The sequence below is a fragment of the Leucopleurus acutus genome, assembly GCF_964270905.1.
Source record: "Leucopleurus acutus genome assembly, chromosome: 17".
NCBI lineage: Eukaryota > Metazoa > Chordata > Mammalia > Artiodactyla > Delphinidae > Leucopleurus > Leucopleurus acutus.
The window spans coordinates 41,222,811-41,249,847 of NC_139159.1; the positions used below are offsets into that span (position 1 = coordinate 41,222,811).

At 37.6% G+C, this 27,037-nt stretch overlaps 1 pseudogene across 1 annotated transcript; it reads right to left on the reverse strand.

Moving 5' to 3' along the window:
- Positions 1 to 5,189: 5,189 nt before the first annotated feature.
- On the reverse strand, positions 5,190 to 27,037 carry LOC309974384 (brain acid soluble protein 1-like; annotated as a pseudogene). The gene is made up of 2 exons: positions 26,887 to 27,037; positions 5,190 to 6,022 (listed from the first exon to the last, which is right to left on the reverse strand). The product of its transcript is annotated as a brain acid soluble protein 1-like (transcript).

Consider the following 27,037-nt stretch of genomic DNA (forward strand, 5'->3'; position numbering starts at 1 on the left):
AGGGCACAAACCCGCGTCCCGTACATCAGCAGGCAGACTCCCAACCACTGTGCCACCAGGGAAGCCCTAATCAATTAATTTTTAAAAAATTAAAAAAAAAAAAAACACTGGTACATCCAAGGCAAATGTTCAAAAAATAGGCACTCTTTAACACACCAATATCTGATTTACAAAGATTCCCAAATATAAATCGTAGGTTGCAATCTGTCACTAGCACCATGATGATACTCAGCACTATTTTCCACTACCCTGGCTACAGTCTCTAACTTTTCCTTTGTGGCCATGAGATAAATACTCTCATTTCCCCAACCTCTTCTCCCCACTCTCCTGTTTCTTGCTTTTCATCCCTCACAGCTGAGTGAATTTGAAACAGGTCTTCTTTTTTCTTAGTGGGAATATATTTAACATATAAACATTGTGTGAGTTTAAAGTGTACAACATGTTGATTTGATACATTTCTGTATCGCAATATGATTGCCCTTATAGCATTAGCTAACACCTCCACTCATGAAATAATTATCATTTCTATTTTGCGGTGGGAATAATTCACATCTAGTACCTTCTTAAGTTTGATGTTTATAATGTGGTGTTGTGGTCTGCAGTCACTGTGCTGTGCGTTACATCTCCAAGACTTAGTTATCTACTGGTTGTATGTCAGGCCTTCTTTCTGAAGTGTCCACACACCCTCATCTCTCTCTATCCCTTCCTTCAACTCTTTCTCTATTACTTCAGAAATTTTTCATACTCTTTTTTCTTCTTACTTTGTTGCATTTATATGTCAAATAAAAAGTCTATAGTCATGACTGTGAAGCATAAGTGTAGCATCCATGACATTGCTAAATCAAGGGAAAGGAAAGCCATATATTTAGACACAAAACATGGCATAATAAGGGACCAGCACCTCAACCGCCAAGCTCCTTGAAACACCCACAAAGGCTTCTCTCTCTAACTTAATGTCATACGTTCCTCTGGTTTGACCGATTTGCTTCTAGTGCTGACGTTCAAATAAATTCAAAACTATTTCTTACCTATTTTCAAGTTTTCTGTTTTGTGCTTTAGCACTATACATGATGGCTTTCTCTCTGTCTGCTTAGGTTTAGGGGTAACATTGTAGCTTGGAGCCATGGCCACTAAGAAACCAGTAGGATGTTTTACAGGTTCAGAAATCCTGAAGTCATCTTTGCAAAAGTTATGACAGCTCGATTTCTGACCCTGCCCAGCTCCCTACTGATGCAATAAGGAAAAAAATATCATAGAAATTGTGTAGGATGGAATTTCCTGGTAGTCCAGTGTTCAGGACACCAGAGTTTCACGGCTGAGGGCCTGGGTTCAATTCCTGGTCAGGAAACTAAGATCCCACAAGCCCCACAGTGCAGTCAAAAAAATGAAAAATTTAATAAATAAAGTCTATGAGGGAAATTAAAAAAAAAAAAAGAAATCATGTAGGAGGTAGTTAACCTGCGAACAAGTAGATATCTTTTGAACTTAGCCATGGAATAAGGCATGAATATAGCCCCAAGATTAAAATACGGTTTTAGACAATCATAGTCTAAACAAAATAATTTCCCTTGCTTTATTATCTTATGCTTCTACTTTATACTAATTTAAAGAGGAACTTTCAACTTTGCATTGTAAAACAATTATGAGGACAATGGGTGCTTTCTTTGACTCTTCCCTGGAGGCAAAGACATAAAGGCATAGCTTTAAAAAGCCTATTTAATTTGTTTGTTAGTTGGGGGAATGGGTGCTAATTAATCTAGTTTTGGGAATGCTAGATAATATCTATGTTCCATTGCTTGTACATGATGCTGTCCAAGTAATTCCTCCCAAGGACTTTTATACAAGACTCTTCAGCCCAAAACTTCTGGCTTGAAACTTTTCAAGGTCTTTGGGGTGACCATTAGAGAAGAACACGCTTAAGAAACTATCATCTTCTTTTATTCTTTCATCCTGGTAGGAAGCTGTGCTCTTCTCAAAGGTTAATGAGGTTGCAGAACCTCAGGGAGTGTGGCCAGGATACCCATTTCAATTGCTCTCACATGCTTCTCTTGTTTAATTTTTGGAAGCACAGTCTGGAGCCTGTGTTCTGAGCTGCCTGCCGCTCAGCCCACGAGGGCTTCCTTCAGAAGCTGGTTGGACCCAGAAACAGTCAGACGCCTGTGGAATCTTTAAACACTTTTCTGACAGAAGGTTTGGCCATTTCTTCTCCCGGTGCTCATTTTAAAGTTAAGCACATGAACACACATTTTTTGAATCCCAAAGAAGACTTTTAATTGATTCACTGAATATTTTAAGGTCTATTAATTCCATTGATGTTGCAAACACTGCAATTCATTCCAGCTCCTGTTCTAATCACATTCATTAACAGGCCTATTTTTACCTGCCACCTAATATTTTACATTGCATCAATAAATCTTCAGGTTTCTGGCCAAATTGTGCACAAAACATAATGAATTGCTCAACCTCCTGATTGTACCACAGGGGTTGGGTTAGCCAGCAGCCCTGCTTCTGAGGAGGGCTAATCAGGCATGAAGATAAAGGTGATAGACTAAAGAATGCATATACTACTCATTTGTGACATTACAAATGTAACATGGGATTATTTCAAGTACAGGTTTTCCTTGCATAGTCTATTCATTTAATTTGTATTTTATATTACAAAAAGTGTAAAAGGAACATAACCAGTCACTCAGATATAGGTGAAAGATCTTATAGTAGGTTAAAATAACTCATATACCAATGTCCTCTATGAGACACAATTTTTTTTTTCAGTAATGATGTTTAGTTTGGATGTATCCATTTACAGTAACTTTCTCCATCCTTGTGGACTGGCATTAGGCATTTCTGAAAAAATGGCTCAGAATTAGGTGTATAGCATGTGTCAGTAAAACGTAGAACAAGTAAATAATTCACACGGTAAACCAACTGAGTATCTTGGGGTCATTTGCTGACACTATGTGCACTGAAATAAGAGGAAGCAGAAAAGCTCATCGATAGAGTTCAGAGTTAGATCTCTCCAAATGATCGGTAAATATTCTGTCATTAAATGACAATTCAGAGAAATGTAGAATTACAATTAAGAGACCTCATGGACATGACTCCTAGCTTTGTTGCATACAAGCTGTGAGCCTGGGTAAGTTAATTAACCTGTGTGAAATCTACATTTTTCTTATACACTATGAAATAAAATCTTGCACATAAGGAGCTTAAAACAGTGCCTGGTGTATAATAAGCCCTCTAAAAATGTAAGCTAAGAAAAGTTGTATTTTGCATTCAACTACCATTGTTTCTCTTAAATTGGGTTTTATATCATAATAAAAGCCAAAACTCCTTCTACCAAAGCCCTAGTTAAATCACTTGACTCCCACCTTGTTACCTCTTCATAAAAACCCTTCTGATATCATCACTTCTACTCTCACACTCATTTAACTCCAGCCATCCCAGCCTCCTAGCTGATATTGGAAGATGTCAGGTACAATTCTACCTCAGAGCCTTTCCATTTGCAAATAGAAAACACCGTGTCTACAAATGCTCTTCTATAGATTTCTTCCTAGATTTCTTAACTCCTGTAGATCTTTGCTCAAACCTCAAGGTCTTCCCTGATCACCCTCATTTACAATTTCATATCATCCATGCTTCCCAACATTTCATATCATCCTTCCCTGCTTTATTTTTCTCTGAAATATTTATCATCATCTGATATACTCTATGTTTTGTTATTTATTTTTACTTTGACTGTCCCCCCAATAGCAATATACGTTCTGTAAAGATAGGATTTTTTCTGTTTTTGAAAGTAAAGTAAGAAGAAAATAGTAAACATGAAACACAGAAAATCAAAGAAGCAGTGCTTAGAATTAAGATACAAGACAAAAATAGCACAAAAGTTGAGAGGGTAGAAAATGGAGTTAAAGTATTTCAAGATCATTATAATGTCAAGAAAATGGATAAAAGAATCAAGCAATATTAGTTTTGGATGATTTAAAGATGCACCTTTTATTATTCAAGATAACCACTGAAAGAATAGTAATTGTATAGCTACCAAGCTGATGTTGATTGGGGGGAGGAGGGCAAAGATAGGATATTAAGAAAAATCTACCAAAAAAACAAGGCAAGAAAGAAGGAAAACAGCATAAAGAAAGTTGGGTTAATTGAAGATGAATATAAAATAGGAGATTTAAACCCAAAATGTCAGTAATTATATGCTCCTATTAAAAGACAAAAGTAGTCATATTGAACTTGTAAAATTTACTATTTGTTGATTATAAATAATACATCTCAAAATAAGGAACAAAAAGTTGAAAATTAAAGGATGGAAAAGATACCACTTACAATCTTTTTTATTTTAATTGTTTATCTTTATTACTGTTGCACCATTTACACAATTACATATAATTTCAATGCATCTGTTGTACACATTTTTTTTTTCCATTTTCTAATGAGTGATGTGTTGGAGTTTGTGACAGGATGGAAGAGAAAACTGGAACTGTGATGAATGCAGACTTTTTTTTCATTTCCACCGACCAGTAAACAGAACTACAGGTGCACCCAACCATGGACATACATTAACTGGTCATGAGAAATCTAGGGAGGCTAAGTAGGATGAAAGAATGTTTGTTACTCCCAAAAAGACCTGGGGAGGAAGAATGGAGTATTGGCATCAAGATACATGTGAACAGGCTAAGCAGGCTGTCTGAAAGTTGGCATTCATCCACAACATTAAAAAAATTTCAAAATAAGAAAGCTGTAAATGAAAAAGAAAACAGAAAATGCTGCCTTCATGAACATCCGATTGCCTCGGCACAGGTCCTGTGGGCAGAATCAAACGCATCACTCCCAATCCCCTTGCAGAAGACAAGATGTTCAGATCTTAGTGGCGGAGTGCATGTAACAGCAGTTCAGGTACAAAAGATGTACTGTACTTTCAGACATTGATCTTTAAAATCCAGGACTGATTGGTAGAGTTGACTGAAAGTATATTAGGTATTTACCCACAAAAATACTATTTGGATTCTCCCAACACCCTCCCTCCCTTGAAAGGACCACATGCTTGTTCTTGGGCAATACATACCATTATTTCCAATTTGAAACAAGTTAGTATAGGAGAGAGACAGAGAGACAAAAAGACAGAGAAGGAGTCAGAGAGACAGGTTGTTGTTAAGTGGTATTCTTAGTTCCATTGGTTGTCCTTCTTACTCTTTCACTGCTAAGGTTTGATCAGAATTAGCTGCTGGGGTCTCGGCAGGTTTGACCTCGTCTGTGGGGGCTGCAGGGGCTTGGCCTTGGGCATGGAACTGAGTGCTTCCATGGCTGCCAGGATCTCCATGGAGGATGGGGCAGGCTCAGTGTTGCCGGGTTTTGAGTCTTAAGATGGGGCCCCGTCACTTTTTGTCTCCTGCGCAGCAGGAGCTACAGGAGCCTGAGGCTTCGTGGGTTCCTCTCCCTTCTTGCTCTTGTCATCCTTGGTGGGGCCAAGGGCTCCGCAGCCTAGGTCTCCAAAATTTTAGGGGCGTTGCCACCTGCAGCTGGCCAGAGGCAGCCGCCGGCTCCTGCTCAGCATCCTTTGGGGACCCCGGCTTCCACTCAGCTCCCTCCGTCTGCTCCGTCTCTGCCTTCAGAGTGTCTTCCTTGGCCGCCTCTTTGTCTTTCTCACCTTCCTTGTCTTCAGGCTTGTTGGCAGCATCCTAGGCAACCTTCTCCAGCTTCTCCTCCTTGTCCTCCTTCACCTCTGGGGTCTCTGCAGCACCCTGGGTCTCATTGTCCTTCGGGGTTTTCCCCTCTTCTGTCCCAGCTCCTTTGGCCTTCTTGTCTTTGTCCTTAGCCCTCTCATCATTCACATTGTACCCCTTCTTCTTACTCAACTTGTCTCCCAACTTGGAGTTCGGGTCTGGGTGCCTGTGCTGCCCTGGGTCGCTGGCGGAGGCTCTCTCCCCGGTTCTATGGTGGAGACTGGAGCGAGGAGTGAGTTGGAGTGCTGCCGCAGCCGTGGTCTCCACAGACACTACTGCCGCCCACACTTGCAATCCTAATGATTGTTTAATACAAAAAAGCTAATTAAACTATACTAGTATCAAAATAGATAAAACACATAACTAGAGACAAAGAGGGAAACATAAGAAAGGGTCAACCATTTTAATCCTTTCTTAATTTGTGTTTACCTAATATCACAATCTTAAAATATAGAAATAAAATATAGAACTACAAGGAGAAATAGAAAAGCCAATAATCATAGTGGAAAACACAATCACAATTTTCTCAGTAAATGATAGAAGTAGAGAAAAGATCAGTAAACATTTGGAAGATCTGAACAGCATGATTAATAGACTTAATCGACTTAAACTAATTAATAGACTTAAACTAATTGACTTGTAGAAAACAGTACCCAACAACTGCAGAATACCCATTCTTTTCACACACACACTATGCATTGTTAAAAATTGATGCTATATGCTAAGTCATCAAGGAAACTCAACAAATTTCAAAGGATTTTAATGATCAAAATATGTTCTATAACTACAAATCTATTAAACTTAAAATCACTAACAAAAAAACGTAGAAAATCTCCATATATATATATGAATTAATAAGTATACTTATTATTTGACTAACTTATGATAATCAAAATATTGTGGAATGCAGCTAGGCCTATTCTCAGAGGGAAATACAGGGTATTCATTACAAAAGAAGAAAAGATGAAATCAAAAAGCTAAACATCTGTCTCATGAAGTTAGCAATAGAACAGTGAAATAAACCTAAATAAAAGAAAAGAAACTGAAAGGTAAGAATAGAAACTGATATAATAGAAAACATACATAAAATAGACAGTATTGACAAGACTAAAAGTTGTTTCATTATAAGAAGCAATGCATTTGAGAAACCTCTCCAAGACACAGATCAAGAAAAAAAGAGAAAAGCCACAAATAATCAATTTAAGTTAGAAATGGAGAACGTCAGAAGATATTTTAAAAAATGACAAGATAATATTGTGAAAAAGATCTTAAGAAGATATTGTTGAAACTATACAAAATGTTCACCAGTCCTTTTCAAAGTGGTACTGGCAATCTTTGTTAATGTAACAAGACAAGAAAATTAAATGAAAGGTACATAGATTGGGAAGAAAGACATAAAACTGTCTTTGTTTACAAATGACATGATTGTCTATGTAGAAAATCTCAAAGAATCAAAAAAAACCTTCTGCAACTTATAAGCAATTATAGCAAGGTTGCAGGATACAACATTAATATACAAAAGTCAATTGCTTTCCTATAAACCAACAATGAACAAGTGGAATTTAAAATTAAAAACACAATATCCTTTACATCAGCACCCCCAAAAATGAAATACTTAGGTATAAATCTAACAAAATATGTTCAAGATTTATACAAGGAAAACTACAAAACTCTAATGAACAAAATCAAAGAACCAAAGTAAATGGAGAGATATTTCATGTTCATTGATAGGAGAACTCAATGGTATCAAAATGTCAGTTCTTCACAACTTAATCTACAGATTCAAGGCAAGCTCATTCAAAATCCCAGCAAGTTATTTTATGGTTATTGACAAACTGATTCTAAAGTTTATGGGAAGAGGCAAAATACCCAGAACAACCAACATGATATTGAAGAATAAAGTTGGAAGACTGATGCTACCCAACCTCAAGACATTATAAAGCTGTAGTAATGAAGACAGTGAGGTACTGACAAAAATAATGTACAAATAGATCAATGGAACAGAATAGAGAGCCTAGAAATACACCCCCATAAATATAGTCAACTGATCTTTGACTAAGGAGAAAAGATAATACAATGGAGCAAAGATAATCTGTTTAAGAAATAAATAGTGCTGGAACAACCAGAGATTCACATGCAAAAAAACAAACAAAGAAAAAAAGAATCTAGACACAGACCTCTCTTTCCAAAACTTAACTCTAAATGTATCATAGGTCAAAATGTAAAACGCAAACTATGAAACTCCTAGAAAATAGCATAAGAGAAAACCTAGATGACCTTGACTATGGTGATGCCTTTTTTGATGTAACACCAAATGCATGATCCATGAAAGAAATAGTTGACATGCTGGGCTTTACTAAAATTAAAAACTTCTTCTCTGCAAAAGGCAATTCAAAAGAATTGGAAGACAAGCCAAAGATTGGGAGAAAATATTTGCAAAAAATAGAACTGACAAAGGATGGTTGACCAAATATTTTGTTAATGAAAATGTACAAAGAACTCTTAAAACTCAACAATAAGAAAACAACCAGGTTAAAAAATGGGCCAAAGACCTTAACAAACACCTCACCAAAGAAGATACGTAGATAGCAAATAAATATATGAAAAGATGTTCCATATCATATGCCATCACGGAAATGCAAATTAAGACAAAAATGAAATACTACCACAAATCTTTTGAATGGCCCAAATCTGAAACACTGACAACACCAAACACTGGCAAGGATTTGGAGCAAGAGGAACACACATTTGTTGCTTGTAGGAACACAAAATGGTACAGCCACTTTGGAAGACAGTTTAGCAGTTTCTTACAAAAGTAAACATACTCTTACCACACAATCCAGCAGGCATGCTCCTTGGTATTTACCCAATGGAGTGGAAAACTTATGTCCTCACAAAAAAACCTACACATGGATGTTTATAGCAGCTTTATTCATAATTGTCAAAACTTGGAAGCAACCAAGATGTCCTTTGGTAGGTGAATGGATAAACTGTGGTGCATCCAGACAGTGGAATATTATTCAGTGCTGAAAATAAATGAGCTGTTAAGCCATGAAAAGAAATGAGGAAAACTTAAATTCATATTACTAAATGAAAGAGGCAAATCTAAAAAGACTACATACCGTATGATTTCAACTATATGACATTCTGGAAAAGGTAAAACTATAGAGACTATAAAAAGATCAGTGGTTGCCAAGGGGTGAGGGTTGGGGGGGGAATGAATAGGAAGAGTACAGCATATTTTTAGGGCAGTGGAAATACTCTCTATGATACTATAACAATGAATATATATCATTATACATTTGTCCAAATCCATACAGAGTATACAAAAAGTGAACCCTAAAGTAAACTATAGACTTGGATGATTATGATGCGTCAATGTAGGTTCATCCTTGGTAATAGATGTACCATTCTGGTGAGTGATAATGGAAAAGACTATGCATGTGTGGAGGCAGGGGGTATATCAAAAATATCTATACCTTCCTCTACATTTTGTTATGAAACTAAAAATGCTTTAAAAAATAAACTATTTAAATATATATAGTGAAATGCACAAATCCTAAAAAAATTCAAAGAAATAGGAAAGTAAGAATAGTCCTATAATTATTAAATTTGTTAAATCAGTAAATAAAAATCTTCCTACCAAGAAAACTCCAGATCCAAGTTTTATTGGTGAAGAAATAACTACAAATCTATACAAGCCCCTTAGAGAATATAAAAATAGCTCATTTTTATGAGACTAGCATGATCTTGATGCCAAAACCTGATAAAACCATTATAAGAAAGGAGAATTATGGACCAATCTCATTCATGAGCATAGGATTCCAGTAATACAAGACTCAGTATTACAAATATATTGGTTCTCCATTAGATTTTCTATAGAGTCAAAGAAATCATATTTAAAACCCCAACATTTTTTTCTGAGGAAACTGACAATCCATTTCTAAAATTATATGGAAATGCAAGTAGCTAAAAATATGCAAGCTCTCTTCAAGATAGACAAGATGAGGGCTTCCCTGGTGGCGCTGTGGTTGAGAGTCCGCCTGCCGATGCAGGGGACATGGGTTCGTGCCCCGGTCCGGGAAGATCCCGCATGCCGCGGAGCGGCTGGGCCTGTGAGCCATGGCCGCTGAGCCTGCGCGTCCGGAGTCTGTGCTCCGCAACGGGAGAGGCCACAACAGTGAGAGGCTCGCATACCAAAAAAAAAAAAAAAAAAAAGATAGACAAGATGAGAGAAGTTGTTCCACTAGATAGCAAGATTTATTATAAAGCTACTATAATTAAGAAATATGATATTGGTGACAGTTTGACAAATAGACCAATGGAATAAAAAAGAAAGTCCAGAAATAGATCCATAAATATACAGTCACTTGATTTATGACAACATAACAGTGCAATCAGAGGTAAAAGGATAGCCTTTTAAGTAAATGGTGCTGAGTCAGTTGGATATCCTTGTGGGAAAAAGGAAACTTGACTCGTACCTCCTGCCAAGCAAAATATCAATTCCCAGAAGATAAAGGCAAACAGTAACACTTTAGGATATAAGAGAATATCTTCATTACATTGAACTAAGGAAATATTTTTTAAGCAACACACATGCCACAAAGAAAGAAAAATCACCATAAAGGGAGAGTCTTTGAATTGGACTACACTAAAACTAGGAACATTTTTCACCAAAAGATAACATTAAGAAAGTGAAAAGGCAAACCATAGATTGGAAGAAAATGTTTGTTTTATATCCATAAAACCAACAACAGGCAAGAATATATAAAATACTCTGAGAGCTCTTACTGTCCAAAAGAAAAATGGGCAAGAAACCATAACAGGCACTTCACAAAGAGAATATCTATGTAAGGAAACATACTCAACTTCATTAGTAATCGAGAAAATATGAGTTAAAAACCCAGTGATATGCCACTATGCAATTATCAGAATGTTTAAAAGAAAGAATGATGTTATGGAGTATTTGCAAAAATGTAGAGCAATGGGAATTCTTATACATGCTGTTATGAATATAAATTTGGAAAACAGTTTCTCATTATATGCTAAAGTTGAACTTAAATAGAGCCCATCATCCAACAGCCCCATTCCCAGATCATATACCCAGTAGTAGTGTATGCATAGCAGCACTATTTAAATTAGCCAAATTTGCAAAGAACCCAAAGTTCACCAACAGAATGGATAAATAATTTGTGGTGCATCCATTCAACAGAATAATACACACCAATAAAATTGACCTATTTACAGCTACATGAAACAACATGGACAACCTCACAAATACAATGAGCAGAGAAGCAAGACACAAAAATTGCACACTTTGTGTCTTAGCCTGTTTAGGCTACTATAACAGAATACTGTAGACTGAGTGGCTTAAACAAAAAACATTTATTTCTCACAGTTCTGGAGGCCAGGAAGTCCAAGATTAAGTTGCTAGTTGCTAGTGCATTCAGAGTCTGAGTCTCCTCTTCCTGGTCCACAGATGCCTGTCTTCTCACTGTGTCCTCAAATGGAAGAAGAGGTGAAGGAGATGTCTGCCTCTTTTAAAAGGGCACTAATCGCATTCACAGTGGCTCCACTCTCATGACCTAATCACCCCTCATAGGACCTGCCTCCTACACCATCACTTTGGGGATTAAGTTTCAACATATGAATTTTGGGGGGACACAAACATTATCTATAGCGCTATATAAATCAACTATATAGAGTTCAAAAGCAAGAAAAACTAAATTATAGTATTAAGATTAAAGAAGTGGAGGAGGGAAACAGGCAAGAAGTGGAATGGACTAGGAAGGGGCTATCTGAGGTGATGGCAAACTGTCTTTCTTGACCTCAACTGTGGTTACACAGGCTTTCCACTGGTGATGATTCACTGAGGGGCACATATGTTTCTGTGCCCTTTTCTTAAGTGTGATAACTTCACATAAAATGCAGTTGAAGTTTTGTAATAATATCTTTAAGTTTTTATTTATAGGAATTTTATTCTCAGATATCATGCATAAGAATATTAAAAATTAGATTCAAACATTATGAAAGCAGAAAACTGAAAACAGCTTAAATACCCATCAGTAGGTGACAGGTTCAATAAATTATAACACATCCAGGAACACTGTGGACACTTTAGAAAGAATGGTACTGATATGAGACAATCTTCCACATAGATTTAAGCAAACAACAAGCAAGAGACATAGAACCATGTGCAGAGTATGCTATCATTATATTTGTGTGTAAAACTGAGGTGGAGGATACATGTATGTGTGTTTTATATGCATATAATGTTTCTGGAAGAACAGGTGAAAAATAAAACCCCATAACAGTGGTTGTCTCTGAAGCGGGGAATTGGAACACCAGAGGTCATGGATGGGAAGGAAACTTTCTTTTCACTGTACCTGTTGGCATCATGTGAACGTAATCACAAATATGTTACCTTTCAAAATAATATATAAAAAGGTGAGATACATTTTTTAATAAACTGAAATAATTTTGAGAACTCAGTTCCCAATTATTGTTGCATTTGGATATTTGCATAGATCAAAATGCACTTTCTTTGGGAAACTGACACAGCGTGGAATAGAGGCTGGGAACAAGTGTCCATGAGGGGAAACAAGGGAGGCTGAAAGACAGGGGTCAAGCAGAGACCTGTCTGAGAAGCCAGGTCACATGGAGAAGGTCCCCTGTCTGAACAGGGCTTGCAGCAGGGATGAGCCAGGCAAGGCCAGAGAAATAGCCAAGATGCTCAGGTCAGGGAAACTAGACAATAGCAAACGCATGAGAGGCAAAGGGCCTACAGAAGGGAGACTTCCCAGGGTGGGAAAATGCCTGTGACATTCGCTGCTTGTTCTCAGGAGCCTGACATTGCTGGCAGAGTGAAACGAGCCAAGAAAAAGAAGAAATCATGCTCTCACCTACTTATTTGTATTGATCCAAAATATGACCAGCCCCAGAATGAAGTCTTTGTCTCCTCCACAGTACCTGTTTATAGTGCTGTGCACACAATGGTCTTAAAAAGGAGCTGTTGATGCACCCCATTTCCTAAAGTACAAAAATGTAAACTTTCCTCCCAGTGGCTTAGCAGGTTTCTAGACCATCTGCCTGGCAGTGACCCTGAGCCACTGGCTGATGGGCAAAAGGGTACATAAAAGATACCAGCCTTTGATTATCTTTGCCTTATGCCCCTGAACTGATCATTCCACAATTTTTCTGTTAAACAGATTCATCATGTTAACAACCATCGTATCAACTTTTCACCCTTAAAATTTGTTGAAGGGATGTAGGTTTTGAAGAATACATTCCGGGGTATCAGATGCCATACTAAGTGCTCTGTTACATCGGTCTCCAGAACCCTACAGACTCTCACGAGGGCAGAAAAGCATGTAAGGGAAGAAAACTGAACAGAGGTATAGTGCCAAGCCCACAGTATGAAGGAGATCCATTTTCCAAGTTATATTCTAGCCAACAGGGTTCTTTTGCCATTTAACACATCTATACCTTCTGTATTGTGATGCCAAGTTTATTCTCAGTGCAGATTTCTGTAAATCACATCCAAAATATGATTTGGAAAAAAATGCACCTTCTTATGAGCCCACTGTGTACTTGAAAGACCCAGTGCACAAATCATTTGCACCTGTACCATTTCCATCCAGTTCTAAGCTAATTTTAAAAAGGCTCTGAAAGCCTGCCAAGAGCACATGTGCACAGAAGATAAAATGTAATAGCAATTAATCCAATCATCTCTGATTTAACATTAATTTAACCCAGTGGATTATGCCTTGTTTTGTGTGCAACTGTGTTGATCCTGCTACATTTCAGAGAGCCCCCAAATCAATCAAGTCACAATCCCTAATTGCAGTCAAAATGGGGAATTCCACTCAGCAGGGCCCTTCTCTAGAGTATCTATTCCTCCCAAGGAAGAAAGGGAAGTCAAAGAAAGAGGCGTCTCTAATAGCAGGCTGCTAACATCGCAGCTGATGGTGTCAGAACTAGCAAGGAAGAGTGGCCTCCTGTTTGCTGGCATATTCAGTTGCACTGGGGCTTCTTGCCAGAATGAACAGGAAAGGGCCAGCAGAGAAAAGCCAATGGAAGCACAGTTGCTGTTTAAACTAGAAACAAACAACAACACAACAAATTCTGGAGGTGCAATGCTTTCCTTTCCCTTTATTTGCACTATAGATTGAATAACTACAGCAGTTAAAACCCTGAATTAGGAAGGCTGTAATTGAAAACTAATACCATGCTACCCACTGGGTCTGATTTAACTGCGTTAGAATGTAGGTCTGCATTCTTGGAACCAAGGCTGATTGTGAGAACATTTATATTATCATGTGCAAGGAATAGAGGAAGTTTCAAGTTGCTAATTCCTCCTGTTTGGATTTTATTGAGAACTGAAATAACAAAAAGTGTTACCTGGGCTCAGGGGCAGCCCAGAAGTTCAATTGTAGTTCAGCCTTAGTTAAGGATTACTTAATAGATACTTCACATAAAGTGCTACCATGTTCTTTTTCATAATTTTTCTCTCCCCTCCTCCTTTCCTTTGCAGCTGAGAATAATTAACTGTTCTTTTGTGAGTGTCATTTGTTCTCAAGGAATTAAATGCCACCTTATTTCCCAGAACAAGAATTCAACTGTCATAATTATAGCTTCATTTCAGAAGCAAAAAAAAAAAAATCATAATTTATTACAGATTGTTCAGCATGTGAGATAGGTTTAAATGTCATTGGAAGTAAATTGTGGCATGTCATGAAGGGGTTTTAGCCACCACTGTAATTGATTTATAATTTCACATTTAAAATGAACAACATTCAGCCATTGTTCTTGTATTATATAACTCTGACAGCAATCCCTTGAGAATGAGGCATTCAACTTGGTCAATACACAATAATAATAATAACAATAATAATAACAATGATATGCCAGTTGTAAAGATAAGCAATGAAATTAGCATAAGCACTGAGAACATATGTGTTAAAAATGGGAGCTCAATCTCTATAATAAAAGGTAAAAATCTATTTCAGAAGAAATGCATTTGAATATCAGCATTGAACTCCATTATATTAAATGACTCTCAGGGGTTTTAATGAAACTCATAAAATTAAGAACCATCAGAATTAAGGTTTAAACTATTTTCTACCCAGAGTTATAAGGAAAGATACAGTAATTAAAGTAGGTGGAGATGAATTTTTCCACATCTAATTTCAAGCAGATTAAGAATCAATTCCACTTTGAACAGTAATTTACTAGGTTTGCAATGTGATCCTAGTCTCCTGGGATTACACGGTGACCATAGGTGGTATTGGGGAGGGACTATATAAATACCTGATTAGACTATTAAGTGCCAGCAGATCTGTTTTGTGCCAGGTGAAGTGAGTCCTGTGATGGTTCTCATAGCTCAACATCACATCAATGGATTTGTGCCCCTTGAATGTGAATGTAGAAACAAATCCAAACTCACACAGTGACAGGAACAAACTGTGCTGTGGAGGCCAAACCATGAGTCACACTTTAGAAGCAAAATCAGAATATTCCCCAATCTATAGCCTTTTGAAACACCTTATTTTTCCCTTCTGGGAAAGCCAGTACTTTAGTCTTTGTTTTCAAAAAGTCAACTTTATAGTCTGGATACAGAAAACCTTTTGAAAGGCAACGTGTGGTAGGCTGAATAATGATACTTCAAAGATGTTGGTGTCCTAGTTCCCAGAACCTGGGAATGCCACCTTATATGGCAAAGGGAGGGACTTGGCAGATGTGATTAAATGTAAGGGTTTTGCAGTAGGGAGATATCCTGGATTATCAGGGTGGACCCTAAATGTAATCACAATGCCTTTATAAGAGGGAGGTTGAGGAAGTTTTGACCACAGTAGAAGAGAAGACGATGTGATCACAGGAGCAGAGATTAGAGAGATGTCACAAGCCAAGGAATGTTAACAGCCTCTCAAAGTGGAAGCCTTGGAGCCTTGAGAAGGACCAAGCCTGCTGACACCTTGATTTTAGCCCTGTAAGACTCATTTCAGACTTCTGATCTCTAGAATGATAGGAGAATAAATTAGTTTGTTTTAACACTAAGTTTATGGTAATTTGTTACACTGATAACAGAAAATTAAAACACAGGGAAAGAGTCTGATTTACTAAAAAGTGTGTCCAAAGATCAAGTTACCTCCATACTGAGAACTAACCCAGCAGCTGAGCTCCACTCTGGCTTTGAGTTGAGGCTTCCAGTTTAATCATGACCTAGACGCCTCCTCTGTTGCCACTTAAGCAGTTCCTGTAGTTGTCTTTCTGGGGGACAATGATCCAAAACTCTGACAACATTGTCAATTTAAGAAAGGAGTGATATTTAGCTTGATTTAAAAGAGTCCCTTTTGGGAGAGTTAAATGAATATAGTGCTCTAAAATGAGCTGTGACATTATTTATGCCTTATAAAAGAGAAATTGCATTTCTTTGAAAACACTAATGTATCACAAGATTTCCAAAATATATAGCTTGTGATTTTTCCAAACAGCATTCTGTTGACCTGGTAAATGATTGCTCTAGAGTTGCCACTTACCATTCAATAAATGTTTGCAGTACATTAAGGATTTACAATGTAAATTCTTGACCCAGTTTTTGATATAACTATTTATTCAGTCTGCCATAACGAGAGGAAGAAAAAATAAGACACTTCTAATCAACTATTGGGATGACACATAAAACGGTTTTATCTGGGTTCACTGGACAGTAATTTCCTATTGCAAATACAATGGGAGAATATTCATTCCACTTTCTTTGATCCCCCACCAGGGGACACCTTCTAAGTGTTTTTGTAACAGTTTCCATCTCTCTCCCCACCCTACCACTGACTGGATATGGGCCAGCTACCACTGGACCTAAGTTATTAAAAATCTAGGCAAACTCAGCCACAGGGAAAAGAATGAACACTCAGTCTAGCAACATTGATTTCACTGAAAGGTGAGCCTCATGGTCATTTTTCTAGCATCATTTCACATTCATTCATTTATTCATTCACTCAACAAATATCTACATTGTACCTACTCTGTGTGATGTCACCAAGGGAACTAAAAAGGTGAAGCAGAGAAATCCTATCCAGTGAATACATAACTATATTAGGTAATGACTTTCATTTATTGAGTACTTCCTATATGTCAGGGATGGTGATAGATCACTTCACATAACTTTTCCAATATGTTATGTTATTATTCCTATTCTCTATTTACAATGAAGTAGTTAAGACTCAGGGGATAAGAAATTCAGCCAAGTTTTGAGAAGAGGTTCAGTGGTAGACCCTCAAATTCTGTTCTAATTATACAAAGCCTGTGTCCTAACCTCCTTAACAAGATAAAGCAAATTAATTTCCAAAAGAAAAATATAAAGGGCATGATGTGTGGGTGTTGATTACATTCCTTAGGTGATCTGGGAAGACTTTGTAAGAGAAGTAGTACTTAATCTTCATTGTGAAGACTGAGAAGGAATTGAACATATGCTGATGGGACAAAATCATTCCAGGCAGAGTGAACCATCAGAGCAAAGACACTAAGGTGGGAAATCACGGAACACACAAAGGGAAAGGGAGTAACTCATTGTAACTGGACGTGGGGGGCAGCACAAGTAGCCAGGAATAAAGCTAGAAATGTTGTTGGCTTGGTGCCAGATCACAGAGGGCCTTAAGTGCAAGCTATGGAATTTGCTATGGAGGAAATAATGGAGAACTAGTGTCAAGCAATTGGTCAAGACTAGTTGGGGAAATGGGACATACCTCTGTCAATGATGTAGAATACTGTTGCAAGCAACAGATTAACATATTCAAATTAATGTTAATCATTAAATATTTAATGGAAAAAATAATAAGGGCTTTTAAGTAATTAGTATCACACAAAGTGAAACATAATTGCTGATAAAAGAGAGTGGTATTCCAAATAAATTTTCATTATTTCTGAAGCATACCACCTCTGCTCTTTATTTCAAAAAAACAAGTAATGTGCTTTGGCAACGTTTGAGGCTTGTAAGGCAGAGAACACAAAAACTCCTGCCCTCCAAGAGTCTACACTCCAGTGGGAGAGTGTGATAAACTGCATTACTATTCATAATTTTTGGTGGCCCTCCCTCCCATGGGAGTATAATACATCTCCACTTAGGATTTGCTTTAGCTAAGGAAATACAGGCAGAGGCAGTGTTTCCAGGCAGAAGAATTCAAGCCAGATGTGATCTCACTTATATGTGGAATCTAACAACAAACAAATTGATACAGTGAACAAATTGGTGGTTTTCAGAGGCAGGGGGTGGAGAGGGTGGTAAAAAGTACAAAATTCCAGTTAAAAAATAAATAAGCCCTGGTGACGTAATGTATAACATGATGACTGTAGATAATAAGACTGTATTGTATATTTGAAAGTTGCTAATAGAGAAAATCTTAAAAGTTCTCATCACAAGAAAAAGATTTGTATTTTTTATATGTGGTGATGGTTATTAATTAGACTAATTGTAGTGATCATTTCATAATATTATACATATATCAAATCATTATGTTGTTTGCCTAAAACTAATGTAATGTTATATGTCAATTATATTTCAATTGTTTAAAAAGCCAGATGTGTACTTTGCCATGATTTCCCCTTTTCCTCTGCCATGAACCCAATAATATCCCAGACAGAAATAGGGCTTGTTCTCCATTAGCCTGGGTCCTGACAAGAAGCAGAGCCATGACAAATCATGATGGAAATGTAACACAAGCGCATTGTCAACCTTTGTTGTTGTAAGCCAGAAAGATGTTGAGGTTGTTTGTTACACAGTATAACTTAATGTAAGCTGACTGCTACAACAAACTGAAAGCATATGTAACCACAATATAAGTTCAGGTCTATAAGAGAAATATGGGATTTCAAAGGAGGAAGAGATCATTTATTTCTAGGTCACATTATCATCAGCCCAGCCAAAAAATGTTCACCTTTTCTTCCAGTGGCTTTTTGTTTTATTTTGCTTGGCTTTGCTTTAGATTTAACACGAGTAAAACAAAGACCTGACAACTAACTAATCAGCTAACCTCAGCAGACCAACAATCATTCCCTCATTCTCTCCCTTACACTTGACCCTCAATCCCTACACACTTCAAAGTGTGTCATCAACAGTCAACCAAAGTGCCACCAGGCAGTGAATGAGCCCCTAATTCCCTCAACACACACTCATTAAGCATCTATTATGCATAGGTTCCATGAGCACCAGAGAATCAGAGATGGAAAAAAAGAGTACCTGAAGGTGCTCAACAGCTGGTGAAAGCTCAGACAAGAGTCACTCAATCACAATAGACTTATCTGGGTGCTCTGGGCTACCACAGAGTAATGGGGCATGAGAGAAAGATGTCTAGGGGGACCTGGCCTTGGGAGAGTAGAGGAGTGGTATCAGGACATACTTCCTGGAAGAAGTGAAACCTGAATCAGTGTTGAAGGAAGGAAAGGAGTTAATCAGACAAAGGAAAGTAAGGAACTATCATTTGCAAAAGCACAGAGCAGTGGGGCAGCTAGGCTTGGAAGAGCTGCCATGTTTGGACAGAAGGTATGAGATATGAGAGTGGAGGAACAGAGAAGGGTAAGATCAAGAAAGGCCTTATAAGCCACACTAAAATTTGGATTTTATCCTAAAGACAATCTGATGCAATTGAAAGCTTTCAAGCTGCAGCATGGCATGATCAGATTTGCATTTTAGAAAGATTTCCTTGTCAGCTCCAGGAAGGAGGGGTCTGAGATGGGGCTGGAAGATTTTGGATCAGAGAAGCTAGTTAGAAAACTCTTGCCATAAACCCAGGTGGGAAATTGTGAGAATCTGAACTGACATAGAGCCTGTTTCCTACTCTGAAATATGAAAGAAATAAAGCTTCTCAAACACATTTAAGAAGAAAATTAGCTCATAGTTAGTGAACTGCAAAGCCAGCAAGGAAGCACCAAAGCTTTTCTGATTCCACTCTGCCTCACTGAAGAGCTCTGAATTTTTTGCATTTATATTGTCTCTTTTGTAATTAAGTTCCATGCCCACAACTTGATTAGTTATAAAATTACTCTCCCACACTTTTCCTCTTCCTAGACGCCCTCCTCCATTCACACAGCCATATAAATATGTTCCTAACAAGTGTGCTCATTCATTCATTCATTCATTTATCCCACAACTGTTTATTGAGTACCCATTATGTAGCAGGCACTTGCTAGATGCAGTGTACCTAAAAAAACACAAAACAAAGTCCTTGCCTCCTGGAAGTGTCAGCCTACTGGAGAAACACATGATAAATATAAAAACAAATAAATAATTATAAAATGCAAATCCTTATGAATAAACAGCAGCAGAATACTGAACGCTAGAATGGCAGGTATGCACGTGTACTCATAGCAATGTCCTAAAAGGCTTACCCAAGAAGTCAATCAGTTGAGATGGGAGCACTAATATGTTTACATTTAATTTACATCAATATCATTTTAGAAAAGAAGGATTGGTACATCTAAGCTGGTGCTATTACCCCAAAATACTAACATTTAAAATACAAGGTCACATTTTCCTAGCTAGCAAGTCCCACAATTGCAGGGGCAGGGAGTGAGGGGTTGGGAAATGTGGCTTCCATCTCTGGGCTCACTGAGTTTGTAATGCTCAGGGCATCTCTGGGAGGCACTCACTGGAGCATTTCAGTATTGATTCAATACCTCTAGTAGGTCTTGCATGAGGTCATGGCGAGGCTGGACCTGGTAAGTTTGGTGCACTTAGGGCTGAGTTCTGAAGTTGGACTGACTTGCACAATTGCAGCTCATTTTCATGAAACAGAACCAAAATCCTTTTTAATGCTTTCTTTTTAAAATAGCTCCAGTTCAAGAAAAATTGAGTTCCTCATTAGTTGTAAGTTCCCCTTATTGCTAGCTCAGAGATTGAAATCCACAAATCACTCACCAAACAACATTAGCGGTGGGCCATTTTGAAGCAGTCTTTTCACAGATTAACTCTATATCTCCTCAAGATAAAGATCATCTGCTAGACAGGTAAGTCCAGTTCTGTTGGGGGCTGGGTGGGGCAGACTGAATTCAGGGCTTTTCTGTAGACTGTAGAGTCAGCTAACAACTAGGTTCTGGCCACCAGCTGGCAGCCAGCAGGACAACAAATCACTTTCAGCCACCGCCCAACAAGGTTGGATTTAAACCACTGACCAATAGGTCAAAGATCCTTTACTGCATCTTGGCTCTTCTACACCACACTTTCATCTGTCATTGTTGCCCCAGGCCCAATAATTGGATGAAAAGAGATTTGATTAAGCGTAAGATTTATGAGGTTCTACATTGAGACAAATTGTAATTCGATATAAGCCCATTCTTGAAAAAGGGCTAGAATATAAACAAAGTTCTTTACTCTTTTATCTATACCTTTACAAACACATGCATACACGCATGCCCATACAAATATCCATACATACTGTTTGTCAGCTTGTCACTCAGAAAGACTAATGACAATTATTCACCTTGAGCATTTGGCAGATATAATGGGACAGTACTTTGGCAGTGATCAAAAATCATCTTCCTTTATGGTTCTTAATCAAAAATGTATTTCCCATTGACTAACCCCAAGAAAAGGTTATCATCTACTTCTGCCTGTACTTATTTCAGTACTAACAAGAGATTCTTTTCTCTCCCATCCTCAGCAGTGCAGAATTACCATCATTCCAAAGACCTCTTTGGGTTCCTTGATCAGAAGAGGCATTTAACGATGTCATCCATGATGTATTGCGTATTTAATTGTACTATGCAGCTATTCAAAAAGCATTCAGAAGTAATCATTTAGCATTAATATCCCAGGGCAACCCAAGGTCACAGTACATTAAAAACTAATTCACAGTTGTTAAGAATGCATTTTTCATGTATGGAGTAACATAATTCTTTTATGATAAAAGTGATAGTGGTGTTACAGAATGATGAGATATAAGATATTCTGAATATCCATCATTGGACCTACTGTACAAATGGCAAAGTCAGACCTTTGTTGTTCTCATAACTCAACACACCACTAATCTGTATTAAACACCACTGACCATGTTAACCTTCTATATGACTGACCACATTTCAAGGAGAAACAGTACCTTATTTATTATCAGAGACAATACAAATATTCAATATTTATTGTGATCATTTCACTCTCCTACTTTATTATCTCCTATTTTCTATGGTCATTCTAATATCTAAAATTTCAACACATCTATAGGTAAAGGCTGTCTAGTGAAAAATTATACACACACATTTATGAGTGTGTGTATGTATTTTATCAACTTTCCTACAGGAATGCTATGGAAGATAAAATTATTATAACTTCCATAAAATATCTACCATGCTAAAATAATACTTTCCTGAGGCAACCAGCCCTCTACACAATGAAGCTTGGGCAGGCTCCATCCTCCAGGACCTATCATCTCTCACACCCCACACCATTAGCAGTGCTGTACTACAATTTGCTGCCATTCAGCAGGCAACATATGAGGAGTTATTTCAGCAATTCACAGGCAATATTGTCATTTGTTAATATACTAAACTCTGCATTCAAAAGTACCAGATTACCTTACCAGTCCACTGGTGTTATTTTTCCTATTTCTTTATATTTCACATCCCCAAATCCATCTTCCAAATCAGTCCATACAGATTGGATAGAAGTCAGACGTTTTATCCTGTTCAGAGGGTCATTCAAAACTATTAATAAGCATTATCATAACCTGTGTTTAGGGCACTATTCTAGGTGCTAGGTATGAGTTGAGGTTGGGCATATCTATATGGAGACATGATACTGAATTTATAAAACACAAATAAAATACAGGTAGACCTCATTTTATTGTTCTTTACAGATATTGCTCTTTTTTTTCAAATTAAATGTTTGTGGCAACTCTGTGTTGAGCAAGTCTATTGGCACCGTTTTGCCAAAAGCTTTTGCTCACTTCTCATCTCTGTGTCATATTTTGGTAATTCTCACAATATTTCAACCTTTTTCATTATTACTATATGTGTTATGATGATCTGTGATCAGTGAACTTTGATGTTACTGTTGCAATTGTTCTAGGGCACCACAAACCATGCCCATATAAGACAGTGAACTTAATTAAGAAATATTGTGTAAGTTCTGACTGATCCACCAACAGGCTATTCCCCCCATCTCTCTCCCTTTTCCTGGTCCTCCTTATTCCCTGAGATACAACAATACTGAAATTAGACCAATTAATAGCCTTACAGTGGCCTCTAAGTGTACAAGTGAAAAGAAGAGTCACATGTCTCTCACTTTAAATCAAAAGCTAGAAATGACTAAGCTTAGTGAGGAAGGCATGTCGAAAGCCAAGATACGCTGAAAGCTAGGCCTCTTGCACCAAACAGTTAGCTAAGTTGTGAGTACAAAGGAAACATTCTTGAAGGAAGTTAAAAGTGCTACTCCAGTGAACACACAAATGATAAGAAAGCAAAACAGTCCTATTGCTGACATGGAGAAAGTTTTAGTGATCTGGATAGAAGATCCAATAGCCACAACATTCCTTTAAATCAAAGTTTAATCCAGAGCAAGGCCCTAACTCTCTCCAATTCTATGAAGGCTGAGAGAGGGGAGGAAGCTGCAGAAGAAAAGTCTGAAGCTAGCAGAGCTTGGTTCATGAGGTTTAAGGAAAGAAGCCATTCCCATATTATAAATGTGCAAAGTGAAGCAGCAAATGCTGATGCAGAAGCTGCAGCAAGTTATCCAGAAGATCTAACTAGGTAATTAATGAAGGTGGCTACACGAAACCAACAGATTTTTCAATGTAGACGAAACCATCTGACATTGGAAGGAGACTCCATCTATGAATCTCATAGCTAGAGAGGAGAAGTCAATTCCTGGCTTCAAAATTTCAAGGATGGGCTGAATCTCTTGTTAGGGACAAACACAGCTGGTGACTTGAAGTTGAAGTCAAAGCTCATTTACCATTGGAAAAATCCTAGGGCTCTTAAGAATCATGCTAAATCTACTCCACTTGTGCTCTATAAATGGAAAAACAAAGCCTGGATGACAGCACATCTGTTTATGATATGGTTTACTGAATATTTTAAGCCCACTGTTGAGACCTACTGCTCAGAAAAATATATATATTTCTTTCAGAATATTACTGCTCATGCACCTGGTCATCCAAGACCTCTGATGGAGAAGTAAAATGAGATTAATGTTGTTTTCATGCCTGCTAACACAACATCCATTCTGCAGCCCATGGATCAAGGAATCATATTGACTTTCAAGTAATATTAGTTAAGAAATAACATGTCATAACGCTATAGCTGCCATATATTGTGATTCCTCTGGTGAATCTGGGCAAAGTAAATTGAAAACCTTCTAGAAAGGATTCACCATTCTACATGCCATTAGGAACATTTGTGATTCATGAGAAGAGATCAAAATATCAACCTTAACAAGAGTTTGGAAGAAGTTGATTCCAAACTTCATGGATGACCTTGAGAGGTTCAAGACTTGAATGGAGGAAGTAACTACAGATAAGGTAGAAATAGCAAGAGAATTAGAATTAGAAGTGGAGCCTGAAAATGGTACTGAATTGCTGCAATCTCATAATAAAACTTTAATGAATGAAGAGTTGCTTCTTATAGATGAGCAAAGAAAGTGACTTCTTGAGATGGAATGTACCCCTGGTGAAGATGCCGTGAATATTATTGAAATAGCAACAAAGAATTTAGAATATTTCATAAACGCAGTTGATAAAGCAGCAGCAGTGTTTGAAAGAATTGACTCAAAATTTGAAAGAAGATCTGTGGATAAAATGCTACCAAATAGCATTGCAAGCTACAGAGAAATCATTCATGAAAAGTCAATCGGTGCAGCAAACTTCATTGTTGTTCTAAGAAATTCCCACAGCCACCCCAGCCTTCAACAACCACCTCCCTGATTAGTCAGCAACCACCAACATCGAGGCAAGACTCTCTACCAGCAAAAAGATTATGACTTACTGAAGGCTCAGATGATGGTTAGCAATTTTTACCAATAAAGTATTATTTAATTAAGGTATGTACATTTTTTAGACATAATACTATTGCACAATTAATAGACACAGTATAGCATAAACATAACTTTTTTATGCGCTGGGAAGACAAAAAATTTGTGTGACTCACTTTATTGCAGTATTCAATTTATTGCAGTTGTCTGGAACCAAACTCACAACATCTTTGAGGTATGCCTATACGAGATTTGGCAAGTGATAACAGAAAACTGGAACAGGCATTGTATGACTAATAGTCAATGAGCAATGCAGATGCTCAAGTGTGAATTTGGAAGCAATAACATCACTGGTCTCCACCTGTCCTGTCCCTTTACCTCCAGGACAGCCATATTATAGCTCCAGGAACATATGTTCATGTTTCACCACCCTAGTTGCCTTTCTCCAGACTCCTGAGAAGTTCTTTTCCCAGCACTGCAAGGGGAAGGGAGAGTTCTAAGGATCTGATGAAATTTTAAAAATGTATAAGATCTGGGAAACTATCCCCAGGTTGAGCAATGGGACAGATCACTTAAACTATTATAAATCTCTATTTTCAAACAATTTTAACACAAAAAGCCATCTTTGGGTGAATTAAGGAAACCAGTCATTCTGATTGCCAGTACTTTACATAGAAAGCTCTCTGCATTCATTTAATTGACTATCAACTTTCCTAGTTCTAGTCAGTAAATCCAGAAGCCAGTGGAACCTGGGGAATTCTTCAAACACTTATGCAAGATGCTTTGGCCTCTCAGCCTCTTGGTGATGAAAAGTAAACCATTTCTTCCTCCTTCCCATTCTTTCTTTTTTCCCTTTGTCTTCCTCTTATCCTATTTTTTATGAGTGTAAGACTTGGAGAACTAGAAAGATTATACCAAATTCAAAACGGAAGAGGCTATAAGAAATGGAATAAAATATGGTGGGTTACCTAAAAATCTCTCAAAGGAGTCACTGTTACATTAGATCAATCTCCCACATTGTTTCCACATAGCCAACTTCTCCATCACAGATCCTTGGGAAAGCCAGTGACATTGACTGATACAGAATCATGTAAATCTAAGATTAGCATTGATTGGAGTCTGCATTTTAGCATTTCTTATTTGGAGAGTATCGTAAATATACACACCCTGGCTTTTCCCATCCTCCTGTCAATCAACAGTCTTGGACAAATCTTATAGTCTTAGACATATACTGGCCTCCCTCATGAACAGAGCAAGGGAAGCAGGATTTACTAATATAATAATTTCCTTCTAAAATGAAATAACTCTTCTATAATTTCCTCAGGCACATTTATTGTTATCTTCACCCCCCCATCAACAACGGTACTGTCATCAACATCTCCATGTGTCTGCATCCCTAACAAACGATGCAGAGAGATGAGAGAAGAAAGCTAGCTAAGAGTTGCCAGTCCTGAGTTCCAATGTCTGTCACTCTCAAGTTTTCTGATCATATGCAAGTCATATAAACACTCCAGTCTTATTTTTATCATCTCTAAGATGAAAGTGTTAGATAACTCTCCTGTGTCCCTTCTAGATTTAATTTTCTATAATTCTAATTTAAAATGTTATCAATGAACAAAACCTTCCCGGTTGGACAGAAACTATCATGGAAAAATTGATCCAGACACTAATTCTTAAAAATAAGAGGATATTGTTAGTCTTACCTTGAAGATTTAGAAACTGGAGTTCCAAATGGTTAAATTACTTGCCCAAGGTCAGTAAGTTTATGAGTGGTGGGGTCAGTAGTCAAATTCTGATATGGTAGAGCAGAGTCTATGGAGTCAGATCTGAATTTTAATTTTGGTTCTACCACCTGCTATGTGACCTCAGGCAAGTTGCTTGAGTTCTCTGAGCATTGATTTTCTCATTAATAGTATAAAGGGAAATAGTATATCACCTACATCTCAGGATTGTTTTGATTTAACACATGGGAAAAATACCTAGTTAGTGCTTAACACATAGTAGGGTTGCAGAAAGTGTTAGTGTCTTCTCTTGGTGACACCATGTTGCCCATGTGCATCAAAGGGAAGGTAAGCGTTTGGTCTAACACTGAGAAGGTGCTGGCAGCCATTGTTTGTTGTAGTGGCTGGTTGACTAGAATTTAATCTCTGTGTCCTACTGCCCTCTTCTGGATATCAAACATCAGATCTGCTTGGGAATTTAGCTTACTGGTCCCATCTAATTGAGCAAACTCTGGACCTGGTTCAATAATGCCCACTCCAGAGATGCAATAGAATCCAGAATCAATTTCTGGATGCAACAAGTGTACATTGACAAGAGAGCCAAGAGCTAGAAATGATAAGGGATTACTGACTGCCAT